This window comes from Chlorocebus sabaeus, chromosome X (assembly GCF_047675955.1).
Source record: "Chlorocebus sabaeus isolate Y175 chromosome X, mChlSab1.0.hap1, whole genome shotgun sequence".
NCBI lineage: Eukaryota > Metazoa > Chordata > Mammalia > Primates > Cercopithecidae > Chlorocebus > Chlorocebus sabaeus.
In genome coordinates, this window is record NC_132933.1 from 44,093,488 (window position 1) to 44,110,491 (window position 17,004).

Genomic DNA, 17,004 nt, shown 5'->3' on the forward strand with positions numbered 1-17,004 from the left:
AATAACCAGTTAATATCATAATGGCAGGATCAAGTTCACACTTAACAATCTTAACCTTAAATGTAAATGGACTAAATGCTCCAATTAAAAGACACAGACTAGCAAACTGGATAAAGAGTCAAGACCCATCAGTCTGCTGTATTCAGGAGACCCATCTCACATGCAGAGACATACATAGGCTCAAAATAAAGGGATGGAGGAAGATTTACCAAGCAAATGGAGAACAAAAAAAAGCGGGGGTTGCAATACTAGTCCCTGATAAAACAGACTTTAAACCATCAAAGATCAAAAGAGACAAAGAAGGCCATTACATAATGGTAAAGGGATCAATTCAACAGGAAGAGATAACTATCCTAAATATATATGCACCCAATACAGGAGCACCCAGATTCATAAAGCAAGTCCTTAGAGACTTACAAAGAGACTTAGACTCCCATACAATAATAATGGGAGACTTCAACACTCCACTGTCAACATTAGACAGTTCAACGAGACAGAAAGTTAAAAAGGATATCCAGGAATTGAACTCATCTCTGCAGCAAGCAGACCTAATAGACATCTATAGAACTCTCCACCCCAAATCAACAGAATATACATTCTTCTCAGCACCACATCGTACTTACTCCAAAATTGACCACATAATTGGAAGTAAAGCACTCCTCAGCAAATGTAAAAGAACAGAAATTATAACAAACTGTCTTTCAGACCACAGTGCAATCAAACTAGAACTCAGGACTAAGAAACTCAATCAAAACCGCTCAACTACATGGAAACTGAACAACCTGCTCCTGAATGACTACTGGGTACATAACGAAATGAAGGCAGAAATAAAGATGTTCTTTGAAACCAATGACAACAAAGATACAACATACCAGAATCTCTGGGACACATTTAAAGCAGTGTGTAGAGGGAAATTTAAAGCACTAAATGCACACAAGAGAAAGCAGGAAAGATCTAAAATTGACACTCTAACATCGCAATTAAAAGAACCAGAGAAGCAAGAGCAAACACATTCGAAAGCTAGCAGAAGGCAAGAAATAACTAAGATCAGAGCAGAACTGAAGGAGATAGAGACACAAAAAACCCTCCAAAAAATCAATGAATCCAGGAGTTGGTTTTTTGAAAAGATCAACAAAATTGACAGACCACTAGCAAGACTAATAAAGAAGAAAAGAGAGAAGAATCAAATCAACGCAATAAAAAATGATAAAGGGGATATCACCACTGACCCCACAGAAATACAAACTACCATCAGAGAATACTATAAACACCTCTATGCAAATAAACTGGAAAATCTAGAAGAAATGGATAATTTCCTGGACACTTACACTCTTCCAAGACTAAACCAGGAAGAAGTTGAATCCCTGAATAGACCAATAGCAGGCTCTGAAATTGAGGCAATAATTAATAGCCTACCAACCAAAAAAAGTCCAGGACCAGATGGATTCACAGCTGAATTCTACCAGAGGTACAAGGAGGAGCTGGTACCATTCCTTCTGAAACTATTCCAATCAATAGAAAAAGAGGGAATCCTCCCTAACTCATTTTATGAGGCCAACATCATCCTGATACCAAAGCCTGGCAGAGACACAACAAAAAAAGAGAATTTTAGACCAATATCCCTGATGAACATCGATGCAAAAATCCTCAATAAAATACTGGCAAACCGGATTCAGCAACACATCAAAAAGCTTATCCACCATGATCAAGTGGGCTTCATCCCTGGGATGCAAGGCTGGTTCAACATTCGCAAATCAATTAACATAATCCAGCATATAAACAGAACCAAAGACAAGAACCACATCATTATCTCAATAGATGCAGAAAAGGCTTTTGACAAAATTCAACAGCCCTTCATGCTAAAAACGCTCAATAAATTCGGTATTGATGGAATGTACCTCAAAATAATAAGAGCTATTTATGACAAACCCACAGCCAATATCATACTGAATGGGCAAAAACTGGAAAAATTCCCTTTGAAAACTGGCACAAGACAGGGATGCCCTATCTCACCACTCCTATTCAACATAGTGTTGGAAGTTCTGGCTAGGGCAATCAGGGAAGAGAAAGAAATCAAGGGGATTCAGTTAGGAAAAGAAGAAGTCAAATTGTCCCTGTTTGCAGACGACATGATTGTATATTTAGAAAACCCCATTGTCTCAGCCCAAAATCTCCTTAAGGTGATAAGCAACTTCAGCAAAGTCTCAGGATACAAAATTAATGTGCAAAAATCACAAGCATTCTTATACACCAGTAACAGTCAAACAGAGAGCCAAATCAGGAATGAACTTCCATTCACAATTGCTTCAAAGAGAATAAAATACCTAGGAATCCAACTTACAAGGGATGTAAAGGACCTCTTCAAGGAGAACTACAAACCACTGCTCAGTGAAATAAAAGAGGACACAAACAAATGGAAGAACATACCATGCTCATGGATAGGAAGAATCAATATCGTGAAAATGGCCATACTGCCCAAGGTAATTTATAGATTCAATGCCATCCCCATCAAGCTACCAATAAGCTTCTTCACAGAATTGGAAAAAACTGCCTTAAAGTTCATATGGAACCAAAAAAGAGCCCGCATCTCCAAGACAATCCTAAGCCAAAAGAACAAAGCTGGAGGCATCACGCTACCTGACTTCAAACTATACTACAAGGCTACAGTAACCAAAACAGCATGGTACTGGTACCAAAACAGAGATATAGACCAATGGAACAGAACAGAGTCCTCAGAAATAATACCACACATCTACAGCCATCTGATCTTTGACAAACCTGAGAGAAACAAGAAATGGGGAAAGGATTCCCTATTTAATAAATGGTGCTGGGAAAGTTGGCTAGCCATAAGTAGAAAGCTGAAACTGGATCCTTTCCTTACCCCTTATACGAAAATTAATTCAAGATGGATTAGAGACTTAAATGTTAGACCTAATACCATAAAAATCCTAGAGGAAAACCTAGGTAGTACCATTCAGGACATAGGCATGGGCAAAGACTTCATGTCTAAAACACCAAAAGCAACGGCAGCAAAAGCCAAAATTGACAAATGGGATCTCATTAAACTAAAGAGCTTCTGCACAGCAAAAGAAACTACCATCAGAGTGAACAGGCAACCTACAGAATGGGAGAAAATTTTTGCAATCTACTCATCTGACAAAGGGCTAATATCCAGAACCTACAAAGAACTCAAACAAATTTACAAGAAAAAAACAAACAACCCCATCCAAAAGTGGGCAAAGGATATGAACAGACATTTCTCAAAAGAAGACATTCATACAGCCAACAGACACATGAAAAAATGCTCATCATCACTGGCCATCAGAGAAATGCAAATCAAAACCACAATGAGATACCATCTCACACCAGTTAGAATGGTGATCATTCAAAAGTCAGGAAACAACAGGTGCTGGAGAGGATGTGGAGAAATAGGAACACTTTTACACTCTTGGTGGGATTGTAAACTAGTTCAACCATTATGGAAAACAGTATGGCGATTCCTCAAGGATCTAGAACTAGATGTACCATATGACCCAGCCATCCCATTACTGGGTATATACCCAAAGGATGATAAATTATGCTGCTATAAAGACACATGCACACGTATGTTTATTGCAGCACTATTCACAATAGCAAAGACTTGGAATCAACCCAAATGTCCATCAGTGACAGACTGGATTAAGAAAATGTGGCACATATACACCATGGAATACTATGCAGCCATAAAAAAGGATGAGTTTGTGTCCTTTGTAGGGACATGGATGCAGCTGGAAACCATCATTCTTAGCAAACTATCACAAGAACAGAAAACCAAACACCGCATATTCTCACTCATAGGCGGGAACTGAACAATGAGATCACTTGGACTCGGGAAGGGGAACATCACACACCGGGGCCTATCATGGGGAGGGGGGAGGGGGGAGGGATTGCATTGGGAGTTATACCTGATGTAAATGACGAGTTGATGGGTGCAGCACACCAACATGGCACAAGTATACATATGTAGCAAGCCTGCACGTTGTGCACATGTACCCTACAACTTAAAGTTTAATAATAATAAATAAATAAATAAAAAAATACAGGGAAATATCCTTGACAACCATAGATACAAAAGTCCTCAACAAAACACTATCAAACCAAGTTCAACAGCACATTAAAAGTGTATTTCACCACAATCAAGTGGGATTTGTCCTGGGGATGCCAAGATGGTCCAACATACGCAAATCAATAAATGCAATACATCATATTAACAGAACAAAAGCCAATAACCATATGATCATCTCATTAGATGCAGAAAATGTATTTCACAAAATTTAATATCCTTTCACGATAAAAACTCTCAACAAGTTAGGTATAAAAGAAATGTACCTCAATGCAACAAAGGTCATAAACTAGTCCACATCAAACATTATACTCAAAGATAAAATATTGAAAGCTTTTCCTTTAAGATCAGGAATAAGAAAAGAATGCCTGGTGGGTCTCAGCAGCTCGGGTGGCAGAAGGAGTGGCAGTGGCCAGTCAACCCATTTTTGCGAAGGCTCTTGGCGCGCCGTGGCCCACAGGCACCTGGCACGTGCCTTTCCCACCACCAGGATGCCCAAGAGGAAGGTCATCTCTGCCGAAGGGGCTGCCAAGGAAGAGCCTAAGAGGAGATCAGCACAGTTGTCAGCTAAACCTCCTGCAAAAGTGGAAGCGAAGCCAAAAAAGGCAGCAGCGAAGGATAAATCTTCAGACAAAAAAGTGCAAATAAAAGGAAAAAGGGAAGCAAAGGGAAATAGGCCGAAGGGGCTAACCAAGAAACTAAAGATTTATCTGCAGAAAACGGGGAAATGAAAACTGAAGAAAGTCCAGCCTCTGATGAAGCAGGAGAGAAAGAAGCCAAGTATGATTAATACCATATACCATGTCTTACCAGTGGTCCCTGTCTCCCTTCTTCTACAATCCAGAGGAATATTTTTATCAACTATTTTGTAAATGCAAGTTTTTTACTAGCTCTAGAAACATTTTTAAGGAGGAGGGAATCCCACCTCATCCCATTTTTTAAGTGTAAATGCTTTTTTTTAAGAGGTGAAATCATTTGCTGCTTGTTTATTTTTTGGTACAACCAGAAAAGTGTGGGATACTGAATTATGGGAGGCTTTGACTGTCTCCGGTGTCAGCTTAACATTCTATAGATGTGGGGTTAGTTTTTATATCCTATAATACAAAGCATATTAAATGGCAATATGGAGTCAGTCCTGCATTTAATGTCTTGAACATTTTAAATACTATTCTCATGTTGTTTTTTAGTAGAATTGTTTCCTAAAGAAAACCACTCCTTGATCATGGCACTCCCTGTCAGAATTGTGTGCACTCTGTAACATCTTTGGTTGTGGTAGTCCTGTTTTCCTAATAACTTTGTTACTGTGCTGTGAAAGATTACAAATTTTAATATGTAGTGTACATGCTAATTCAGTTGTTAACTGGTGGGCCATATGTAACAGCTGACCGACATGTGAAGATACTGGTACTTGATAGCCTCTTAAGGAAAATTTGCTTCCAAATTTTAAGCTGGAAAGTCACTGGAATAACTTTAAAAAAGAATTACAATACATGGCTTTTTAGAATTTTGTTACATATGTTAAGAATTGTGTTCAAATTGAAATGTCTGTACTGATCCTCAACCAATAAAATCTCAATTATGAAAATAAAAAAAAAAAGAAAAGAATGCCTATTTTGCTGCCTCTATTCAACATAGTACTGGAAGTCCTAGCTAAAGCAATTAGACAAGAAAAAGAGATAAAAGATATCTAAATTAGAAAAGAAGCAAACCTGTCTCTGTTTGCAGATACATGATCATATATATGCATAACTCCACATATGCCAATAAAAATTGTTAGAATTAATAAACAAATATAATGAAGTTTTGGGATACAAAATCAACACATAAATATTAGTAACCTTTCTATTTACTAATAATTAACTGCCCATAAAGCAATTAAGAACAGAAATCCCATTTATAATACATCAAAAAGAATAAAATACTTAGTAATAAATTTATACCAAGAGGTAAAAAATCCGTAAATTGAAAGCTATAAAATATTAATGTGAGAAATGTATGAACACACAAACCAGTGAAAAGATATTCCATGATTGCTTATCAGAACAGTCAACATTATCAAAATGTCCATGCTACCCAAAACAATCTATAGATTTAATACAATCTGTATAAATATTCCATGGCATCTTTCACAGAAATTTCTGAAAATCCTAAAATTTGCATAGAACCATAAAGGATTCAAATAGCTAAAGCAATCTTGAGCAAGAAGAAAGCTGAAGACATCATACTTCTTCATTTTAAATTTTATTACAAAGGTATAATATTTAAAACAATATGGTACTGGCATAAAAATAGACACACTGACTAATAGAACAGAATAGAGAGACCAGGAATAAATCCATGCATTTATGGTCAATTGATTTCAAACAAATGTGCCAAGAACACATAATGGGAAAAGAGAAGTTTGTTCAATAATTACTATTGGAACAACTGGATATCCACATGCAGAAGAATTAAAATGGATACTCATATCACACAATATACAAGAATCAACTCAAAATGGATTAAAGGCTTAAACATAAGACCTGAAGCCCACAAAACTGCAGAAGAAAACATAGAGGGAAAACTACATAACATTGGTCTGGGCAATGATTCTTTGGATTTGGCTCCAAATCTCCAGGCATCAAAAGTAAAAACAGGCAAATGGAAACACATCAAACTAAAAAGCTTCTGCACAGCAAAGAAAACAATTAAGAGTGAAGAGACAATCTATGAATCAGGAGAAAACATCTGCAAATTATAGATCTGGTACCCAGAATTATCAGGAACTCACACAACTCAATACCAAGAAAACAAATAGCCCAATTAAAAAATGGGCAAAGGACTTCAATAGACATTTATCAAAAGAAGACATATAAATAGCCAATAGATATATGAAAAAAAAGCTCAACATCGTTAAATACTGGGAAAATGCAGATTAAAATCATAATATCACCTCACACCTCTCAGAATGGTTATTATCAAAAGAAGGATGACAGATATTGGCAAAGCTATGGGCACACTTGCACACTGTTGGTAGAAATGTAAGTACAGCCATTATCAAAAACAGTACAGAGATTCTTCAAAAAACTAAGAATAAAACTATTATATGGTTTAGCCATCTCACTTCTAGGTATGCATCTGAAGAGAATAATATCACTATTTTGGAGATATATCAATGCTCCCATGTTCACTGCAGCATTATTCAAAATAGCCAAGATATGGAATCAACTTGTGTCTGTTGAGCGATGAATGAAAATGAATTTAACAGTAGTGTGGAAGCTGAATTGAAGTAAGGAGGAATTGGTGAGGTCAATTAGAAGGCTATTGGAGTATATTATATATACATTCTGCCCTGTTGATTTCCCTTTCCACACACACACACACACACACACACACACACGGACACACACCACTTATTTCTCTATTATCTGGGTAACTGGTGAAGAAATGTCCTTATCTGTCTGGGTACTAGGTCCTATTTCAACAGCCTAAGGTTTATATCACCACTGAATAGAAATTTCAGATAACTTTTCCCTTGGTGCTAGTTCTAGGCACCCAGCCTTTCCCCAAGTTTCATTGAGTTGAGCTTCCCACTGTGATTGGCACAGAGCTCTGAGTCAATCACACATTTGCCTGGCATGAAATTCTTAACTACAAGAGGGGCTTTCCAAGGTGGCTGAATAGGAACAGCTCCAGTGTGCAGCTCCCAGCGTGATCAATGCAGAAGATGGGTGATTTCTGCCTTTCCAACTGAGGTACCTGGTTTATGTTACTGGGACTCATTGAACAGTGGGTGCAGCCCACAGAGGGGGAGCTGAAGCAGGGCAGGGCATCGACTCACCCGGGAAGTGCAAGGGGTTGGATTTCCCTTTCCTAGCCAAAGGAAGCCTGAACAGACTGGAAAAACAGGACACTCCTGCCCAAATACTGTGCTTTTCCAAAGGTCTTAGCAACTGGCAGGCAAGCTGATTTTTCTCCCGTGCCTGGTTCAGTGTGTCCCACACCCACAGAGACTAGCACACTGCGAGTGCAGCAGTCTGAGATCAATCTGTGAGGCAGTAGCCTGGCTGGTGGAGGGGAGTCTGCCATTGCTGAGGCTTGAGTAGGTAAAGAAAGCAGCCTGGAAACTCGAACTGGGCAGAGCCCACCACAGCTCAACAAGGCCTACTGCCTCTAGACTCCACCTCTGTGGGCAGGGCATAGCTGAACAAAAGGTGCTGCCTTGTTCTGACAACTTCTGCAGACTTAAACATCCCTGTCTGACAGCTCAGAAGAGAGCAGTGGTTCTGCCAGCATGGCATTTGAGCACTGAGAATGGAGAGACTGCCTCCTCAAGTGGGTCCCTGACACCTATGTAGCCATAGGTAGACATCTCCCAGTAGGGGACCACAGACACCTCATATAGGTGGCTGCCTCTCTGGGAAGAAGCTTCCAGAAGAAGGATCAGGCAGCACTATTTGCTGTTCTGCAATATTTGCTGTTCTGTAGCCTCTGCTGGTGATACCAAGGCAAACACGGTCTGGAGTGGAACTCCAGCAAACTCCAACAGACCTGCAGCTGAGGGACCTGACTGTTAGAAGGAAAAGCTGAAAATTCTAAAAAAACAAGCACCTCTTCTCTTCCACAGGATTGCAGCTCCTCACCAGCAACAGAACAAAGCAGGATGGAGAATGACTTTGACGAGGTGACAGAAGTAGGATTCAGAAGGTGGGTAATAACAAACTTCTCCGAGTTAAAGGAGGATGTTTGAACCCATTGCAAGGAAGCTAAAAACCTTAAAAAAAGATTAGGCGAATGGTTAACTACAATAAACAGTGTACAGAAGACTTTAAATGACCTGATGGAGATGAAAACCATGATACGAGAACTTTGTGACACATGCACAAGCTTCAATAGCCAATTTGATCACTGGAAGAAAGGGTACTAGTGATTAAAGGCCAAATTAATAAAATAAAGCAAGAAGACAATGTTAGAGAAAAAAGAGTAAAAAGAAATGAACAAAGCCTCCAGGAAATATGGGACTATGTGAAAAGACCAAATCTACATTTAATTGATGTACCTGAAAGTGATGGGGAGAATGGAACCAAGTTGGAAAACACTCTGCAGGATATGCAGGAGAACTTGCCAAAATAGCAATGCAGGACAACATTTAAATTCAGGAAATGTGGAGAATACCACAGAGATACTCATTGAGAAGAGCAACCCCAAGACACAAAATTGTCAGATTCACCAAGGTTGAAATGAAGGAAGAAGTGTTAAGGGCAACCAGAGAGAAAGGTCGGGTTACCCACAAAGGGAAGCCCATCAGACTAACAGCGAATCTCTCAGCAGAAGCCCTACAAGCCAGAAGAGAGTGGGAGCCAACATTCAACATTCTAAAGAAAAGAATTTTCAACCCAGAATTTCATATCTAGCCAAACTAAGTTTCATAAGTGAAGGAGAAATAAAATCCTTTACAGATAAGCAAATGGTGAGAGATTTTGTCACCACCAGGCCTGCCTTACAGGAGCTCCTGAAGGAAGCACCAAACATGGAAAGAAACAATGGGTACCAGCCACTGCAAAAACAGGCCAAATTGTGAAGATCATTGATGCTATGAAGAAACTGCATCAATTAACAGGCAAAACAACCAGCTAACATCATAATGACTGGATAAAATTCAAACATAACAATATTAACCTTAAATGTAAATGGGTTAGATGCCCCAATTAAAAGACACAGACTGGCAAATTCAATAAAAATTCAAGATCTATTAGTGTGCTGTATTCAGGAGACACATCTCACGTGCAAAGACGCACATGAACTCAAAATAAAGGAATGAAGGAAGATCTACCAAGCAACTGGAAAGCAAAACAAGCAGGGGTTGCAATCCTAATCTCTGATAAAACAGACTTTAAACCAACAAAGATCAAAAGAGACAAGAAGGCCATTACATAATGGTAAAGGGATCAATTCAACAAGGAGAGCTAAATATCCTAAATATATATGCACCCAATACAGGAGCACCCAGATTCATAAGGCAAGTCCTTAGAGACCTACAAAGAGACTTAGACTCCCACACATTAATAATGGGAGACTTTAACACTCCACTGTCAATCTTAGACAGATCAACAAGACAGAAAGTTAACAAGGATATCCAGGACCTGAACTCAGCTCTGCACCAAGCAGACCTAATAGACATCTACAGAACTCTCCACCCAAATCAACAGAATATACGTTCTTCTCAGCACCACATCACACTTATTCTAAAATTGACCACATAATTGGAAGTAAAGCATTCCTCAGCAAATGAAAAGAACAGAAATGACAACAAACTGTCTCTCAGACCACAGTGCAATCAAATTAGAACGCAGGATTAAGAAATTCACTTAAAACCACACAACTACATGGAAACTGAACAACTTGCTCCTGAATGACTACTGGGTAAATAACGAAATGAAGGCAGAAGAAAGATATTCTTTGAAATCAATGAGAATAAAGACACAATGTACCAGAATCTCTCGGACATATTTAAAGCAGTGTGTAGAGGGAAATTTATAGCACCAAATGTCCACAAGAGAAAGCAGGAAAGATCGAAAATCGACACCCTAACATCATAATTAAAAGCACTAGAGAAGCAAGAGCAAACACATTCGAAAGCTAGCAGAAGGCAAGAAATAACTAAGATCAGAGCAAAACTGAAAGAGATGGAAACACAAAAAAACCCATCAGAAAATCAATGAATCTGGGAGCTGATTTTTTGAAAAGATCAACATATTGATAAACTGCTAGCAAGACTAATAAAAAAGAAAATAGAGAAGAATCAAATAGATGCAATAAAGAATGATAAAGGGGACATCACCACCAATCCCATAGAAATACAAACTACCATCAGAGAATACTATAAACACCTCTATGCAAATAAACTAGAAAATCTAGAAGAAATGGATAAATTCCTGAACACATATACCCTCCCAAGACTAAACCAGGAAGAATCTGAATCTCTGAATAACCAATAATAGGCTCTGAAATTGTGGTAATAATTAGTAGCCTACGAACTAAAAAAAGTCCGGGACCAGATGGATTCACAGATGAATTCTACCAGAGGCACAAAGATGAGCTGGTACCACTCCTTCTGAAACTATTCCAATCAATCAATAGAAAAAGAGGGAGTCTTCCCTTACTCATTTTATGAGGCCAACATCATCCTGATAACAAAGCCTGGTGGAGACACAACAAAAAAGAGAATTTCATCCCTGATGAACATTGATGTGAAAATCCTCAATAAAATACTGGCAAGCCAAATCCAGCAGCACATCAAAAAGCTTATCCACCATGACCAAGTCAGCTTCATCCCTGGGATGCAAGGCTGATTCAACATACACAAATCAATAAACGTAACCCATCACATAAACAGAACCAAAGACAAAAAGCACATGATTATCTCAGTAGATGCAGAAAAGGCCTTTGACAAAATTCAACAGCTCTTCATCCTAAAAACTCTCAATAAACTAGGTATTGATGGAACATATCTCAAAATAATAAGAGTTATTTATGACAAACCCAGAGCCAATATCATACCGAATGGGCAAAACCCGGAAGCATTCCCTGTGAAAACTGGCACAAGACAGGGATGCCGTTTCTCACCACTCCTATTCAACATAGTGTTGGAAGTTTGGCTAGGGAAAATACCTTTATTAGAAATAAATACCCTTTATTTCTTTCTATTGGAAATAGAAAGTCAAATCAGGAAGTCAAATTGTCCCTATTTGCAGATGACATGATTGTATATTTAGAAAACCCCATTGTCTCAGCCCAAAATCTCAAGCTGATTAACAACTTCAGCAAAGTCTCAGGATACAAAATCAATGTGCAAAAATCACAAGCATTCCTACACACCATTAACAGACAGAGAGCAAATCATGAGTGAACTCCCATTCACAATTGCTACAAAGAGAATAAAATAACTAGGAATACAACTTACAATGGATGTGAAGGACCTCTTCAAGGAGAACTATAAATCACTGATCAAGGAAATAAAAGAGGACAGAAACAAATGGAAGAATATTCCATGTTCATGGATAAGAAGAATCAATATCAGGATAATGGCCATACTGCCCAAAGTAATTTATAGATGCAATGCTATCCCCATCGAGCTACCAATGATTTTCTTCACAGAATTGGAAAAAAACTACTTTAAAGTTCATATGGAATCAAGAAAAGGCCTGCATTGCCAAGACAGTCCTAAGCCAAAAGAGCAAAGCTGGAGGCATCTTGTTACCTGACTTCAAACTATACTACAAAGCTACAGTAATCAAAACAGCATGGTATTGGTACCAAAACAGAGATATAGACCAATGGAACAGAACAGAGCTCTCAGAAATAACACCACACGTCTACAACCATCTGATCTTTGACAAACCTGACAAAAACCAGAAATGGGGAAAGCGTTCCCTACTTAATAAATGGTGCTTGGAAAACTGGTTAGCCATGTGCAGAAAGCTGAAACTGGATCCCTTCCTTACACCTTATACAAAAATTAATTCAAGATGGATTAAAGACTTAAATGTTAGACCTAAAATCATAAAAACCATAGAAGAAAACCCAGGTGATACCATTCAGGACATAGGCATGGGAAAGGTCTTCATGGCTAAAATACCAAAAGCAATGGCAACAAAAGCCAAAATAGACAAATGGGATCTAATTAAACTAAAGAGCTTCTGCATGGCAAAAGAAACTACCATCAGAGTGAACAGGCAACCTACAGAATGGGAGAAAATTTTTGCAATCTCCCAATCTGACAAATGGCTAATATCTAGAATCTACAAAGAACTCAAACAAAGTTATAAGAAAAAAAAATCAAACAACCACATCAAAAAGTGGGCAAAGGATATGAACAGACACTTCACAAAAGAAGACATCTATGCAGCCAACAGACACATGAAAAAATGCTCATCATCACTGGTCATCAGAGAAATGCAAATCAAAACCATAATGAAATACCATCTCACACCAGATAGAATGGCAAGCATTAAAAAGTCAGGAAACAACAGATGCTGGAGAGGATGTGGAGAAATAGGAACACTTTTACACTGTTGGTGGGAGTGTAAATTAGTTCAACCATTGTGGAAGACAGTGTGGAGATTCCTGAAGGATCTAGAACTAGAATTACCATTTGACCCAGCAATCTCATTACTGAGTATATACCCAAAGGATTATAAATCATGCTACTATAAAGACACATGCACATGTTTGTTTATTGCAGCACTATTCATAATAGCAAAGACTTGGAACCAACCCAAATGTTCATCAATGATAGACTGGATTAAGAAAATGTGGCACATATACACCATGGAATACTATGCAGCCATAAAAAAGGATGAGTTCACGTCCTTTGTAGGGACATGGATGAAGCTGGAAACCATCATTCTCAGCAAACCATCACAAGGACAGAAAACCAAACACTGCATGTTCTCACTCATAGATGGGAATTGAACAATGAGATCACTTGGACACAGGGTGGGGAACATCACACACCAGGGCCTGTCATGGGGTGAAGGGCTGGTGGAGGGATAGCATTAGGAGAAATACCTAATGTAAATGATGAGTTGGTGGATACAGAAAACCAACATGGCACATGTATACCTGTGTATCAAACCTGCACATTGTGCACATGTACCCTAGAACTTAAAGTATAATAATTTAAAAAAAGAGAGAAATTCTTAACTAACCCCACTGAATTTCCTGGGATGTCCAAGTTTTCTTTCCGCTAACATTTATACAAAATAACACATCTGCAACTTCAGTTTCACTGTTTCCAGCAAACAGAACAGGGCCTGAAACTACAGTGACTTCTTGAGAGGAACTAGTTATTACAGGCATATAAGAACAGAATGGCATTCACACAGCCATTCCAATTAGCTCAGGGTAGGAATAATTCTCTTCCCTACGGCAGCTTGCCTTCGATTTCCTAGAATGTCAGAGCTAATGTGCTCCTTAGAGATTATCCTCTTTCGGATGAAGTGACTGAGACCCAGAGAGAATAAGTAGATTTTCCTAGATTACTCTCCTAATTAGTGATAGAAATGGGACTGGATGCAGTTTACTAAGCCCTGGGTCTGCCCTTTCTTTTCATTATGTTTAGCTCTCAAGGGAATACTGCTCTGATCCCTGTTACTGCACTCTATGGAAAATTTTGCTGTTATCTGGCTATTTTTCAATAAATCGAAGATCTAAAGGTAAAAAAATTTACAGACTTATAAGGGTGATTAATCAAATAAGAAGTGACACCCTGAATATCAGAGTGATCAATAACAAAACAACAATGAGAATTTTAAAAATTAGGTGTGCTTGCCATTTTTCCGTCTGTAAGGGTGCACCCTTCTATACAGAAGTAACTTACCTTGCTGAGAATTAAAAAGTAAATTTTATATTTGAGTGCTATTTCTTTTGCGGCACCGAACCTTTATATATAACAATTTGGGGTCTCACCCGGGATTACATTCCCCTCCAGGGACAGTCTCTGGTTCCCTCTTATGAGGAGGTGCACCCCACCCTATTGTGGCAGCCTCAGGGGTGAGAAATCAAGACCCACCCAGTGCGAGGAATAACCCGAGCTCTCAGCAATGCAAGAAACAAACAAACAAACAAACAAAAAACTGGTCAGCAACCTAGCTTAAAGGATTCTCACATACTGCGGCGACAATGCTGTGCACAGACCATGGAAAGAGAAGCCTCGGGAGCTGGTAAAGTATTTCTTTGGTGGTCAAATTCTGGAGGGCTAAATGTGTATGTGCATGAATGTCTACAAATGACCCCGCTTGTGGTGGTGTTGGTGTGGAGGGTGACAAGTCCTACTGCTGGACGGAGTGAGTGGGTCCTCTCTGTGGTTCCGTAGCTACCTCATATGGCTTAGGGCGGATCCTGCCATAGGATTTATACTGGCATGCCAACACTAACAAGGGCCTGACTCTACCTTGGGGGAGCGGCCAGAGAGGACAGCACCAGTAGGAAGTGTACAAAGGACTTTCAGAAGGGGAAAGAGGAGAAACAGGTCAACCTTCCAGGACAGGCAAGACACCCCCTGGTTTGAGGGGTTGAGCCTTTCAGGACAGGCAAGGGGAGACATCCCTAGTGTTGAGGGGTTGATCCTTCTGGGACAGGCAAGGCGAGACATCCCTAGTGTTGAGGGGTTAAGCCTGCTAATTTCAAGGGTTGAACCTGACACAACCCACCACCCCCCTTTCCTTTCTTCTTGGGGAAAGAGAGAGTAGCTCCACTGCCGCAGGTCCCTACCCTAGAGGAGAGAGAGAGAGAGAGGCAGGAGAGGAGAGAGAGAGGGAGAGAGGCAGGAGAAGAGAGAGAGAGAGGGAGAGAGGCAGAGAGAGAGGGGGGAGAGGCAGAGAGAGAGGGGGGAGAGGCAGAGAGAGAGGGAGAGAGGCAGAGAGGGAAAGGAAGAGACAGAGAAAGAGGGAGTCAAAGAGAGAGAGAAAGGCAGAGAGAGAGAGGAAGAGAGGCAGAGAGATAGGATGAGACAGACAAAAAGGGAGTAGAAGAGAGAGACAGAAAGTCAAAGAGAAAAAAAGAGATATACAAGCAGTTGAGAAAAAAAAAGTGTACCCTATTCCTTTAAACACCAAGGTAAATTTAGAACCTATAATTAATAATTAAAGGTCTTCTCCATGACCCTACTAACACTCCAATACCACTTTGTTGTCAGTGTAAACACGGGCATAGCCCAAAAGCACTGAGGCCACTGACAGCCCATAGCGTTCAAAAATCCTTAACCCAGTAACCCGCGGATGGCCCCCATGCATTTAACCTGTAGCGGCAACTGCTCTGCTAACAGAAGAAAGTAAAAATGTAACTTTTAGAGGAAGCCTCGTTGTAAGCACACCTCACCAGTTGAGAACTATCCTAAGTCAAAAAGCAAAAATCTTAAAGTATAGAGCTATTCTGTTAGAAAAAGATGATTTGTCATCAACCACTGAAAATTCCCTTAACCCAGCAGGTTTCCTAACAGGGGATTTAAATCTTAATTACCATACAAAGATCCGACCAGACCTAGGAGGAACCCCCTTCAGGACAGGACAATAGATGGTTCCTCCTGGGTGACTGAGGGGGGAAAAAAGAAAAGGCAATGGGTATTCAATAATTGATAGGGAAACTCCTGTAGAAGCAGAGTTAAGAAAATTGCCTATTAACTGGTCTCAAATGTGTGACTTGTTTGTACTGAGTAAAGCCTTAAAGTACTTACAGAACCAGGAAGGAACCATCTATACCAATTCTAAGTTAATTTGAACTAAACAAGATCTTATCAATAGCAAAGAATAATTGAAATCCCAAACTTAGAAGGTTTTCAACAAAAGCAAAGTTTGCTAAAAGTTAACAGTGTAACATGTATTATCCTAAATTCTAATCTTATGGCCTAAGCAGTCTAGTCCACAGACATAAAGGAAGTTCACTTTAGAAAAGAATGGTTAACATTTTTAGGAAAATAAAATTTAAAAAAAAGTGGGGGAGAATTTATGTAAAAAGAATGTTGTATGGTAAGTTCTTGTCCTAGAATAACTACCTGGTTGTTTTTTTTTTTTAAAAAAGGGATGTTTGCAACAAGTCAGAAAGTTGAGGCATTTCGAAGAATTATCTGTGAAAGTCGTGGAGAAAAAAGAAAAAAGGTTATAAAAGGAAATTTATGCAAGAAATGTTGTATAATTTAAAAGTAATTACACCTCCTAAATGTAAAACTATTGAAGAAACAGTTTATGTGCAAGGTGTGTAAGAAACGTAAAATACACCTTTGGCAAAAGGATTATAAGGAGGCATAAGAATGTGAATTTTTACCTACATTAAAAAGTTAAAAATACGTATATTTTGTTTTAAAGGTTTAATCAAGTTTTAAAATGTTAATTGTAAAGTAAATTCTGTGTGTAAATATATTGGCT

General features: G+C 39.0%; 1 pseudogene; it reads left to right on the top strand.

The window, feature by feature from the left end:
• The first annotated feature begins 4,593 nt into the window (after positions 1 to 4,593).
• On the top strand, positions 4,594 to 5,443 carry LOC103232474 (non-histone chromosomal protein HMG-14 pseudogene; annotated as a pseudogene).
• The last annotated feature ends 11,561 nt before the right edge of the window (positions 5,444 to 17,004 follow it).